We start from the raw sequence: 1,472 nt of genomic DNA on the forward strand, positions 1-1,472 counted from the left end.
CCATTGAAGTGAAGCTCACTAGAACTCTGAGATGCAATTCAGGTCACAGCAATTCAGGTCCAGTTGCTGCATCTTAGGGCCTGATTCTATTGTTTCAGTGGCACTGTTCATATGAGTAAAGGGGGTAGAATCGAGTCCTGTATCTCTGTGCTTCATTTTACCCCTTTCTAAAATCTGTATTATAACAATACTTATATGTATTATGACAGGGCCTAGGCGTCCTAATCATGGAGGACCCCATCGTGCTAGGTGCTGTACAAACACAGAACAAAAAGAGAGTCCCTGCGCTAAAGAGCTGACAAGCTAAGATAAGAGACAACAGATAAATACAGACAGACAGACGAGAGTACAAGGAAACAATGTGATGATATTAGTCAGAATGATAGGCTGTGGTCTCAGTACACTGGCAGCCTATCCATTGTCAAGATTTCTGTAGGACTCACAGTTGTCTCACAGGCGTGTTCTGAAGATTAATTAATTAATGTTTACATATTTGTAGGAATCAAAGAAGGAATTGGTACTTCTGCCACAAGAAATTCTTTACATTTCATTACAATGTGTCTAGCAGGACACACAGGAGAACATTAATAGATCCCAAGCACCATCAATTTTTTTTTAAATTAACCTTTTGTGAAAGACAAAAGATCTTACCTCAAATTATTTTAATGGAAAATTACCCAGAAGAAAATGAAATGAAAAGGGATTTTTTTCTCACCTAAAATTTTTTTACTGGTTGTGGTTTTCAAAAGTCTGACCCAGAACTTATGTTTGGAGAGAGCTCGTGTCTCCATCACCTCAGTCATGCATTAGGTCTACAAAATAGTGTGTGTGCGCGCTGCTCTCTGTCTCTCAGAAAAGTACGTATCTTTACTAACTAGCCTGTAAACCAAAAGACGGTCCTGATTTTGAACTTCTGACCTGATGTCGTTCTTTTGCAGGATCAAAACAAAAATCCCAGAGATAGAGGTGCTAAAAGCATTGATTTGCTCACAGTAAGATTGTAGGCCTGGTTTTTTAAAAGTGACTAGTGATTTTGAATACCCCAGTTCCAAGTGCCCATCTTGAGACATCTTTCAAAACCTACCCTCTGAAAACCATACCCCCTCAAGGTCTCTCAAGATGGCACCAAAACCACTAGTCACTAGGGTTGGTCAAAACAATTTTTTTCAACTAAATGACACTTTTCATGGAGTGTTTTCTTTCCTCAAATGTTTTTGATTTTGTCATTGAAAAACAGAAAACCCCAAACCTTAACCTTTTTTGAGGTTGGGTTCTTTGTTTGTTTGTTGTTGTTTTTTGACAAAAAGTCTGTATTTTCTATAGAAAAGTTCAATGACAAAGATTTTTTGTTTTTGTCTAAATTTTTCACTGGGTGGAAAGAACATATTTTCTAGCCACCTCTACTAGGCACTTTTGAAAATTTAGTTTGATATTTTCAAATTTTTCTATTTTCAAAGTTAAGTGCCTAAATC

Source organism: Malaclemys terrapin, chromosome 12 (assembly GCF_027887155.1).
Source record: "Malaclemys terrapin pileata isolate rMalTer1 chromosome 12, rMalTer1.hap1, whole genome shotgun sequence".
Lineage (NCBI taxonomy): Eukaryota > Metazoa > Chordata > Testudines > Emydidae > Malaclemys > Malaclemys terrapin.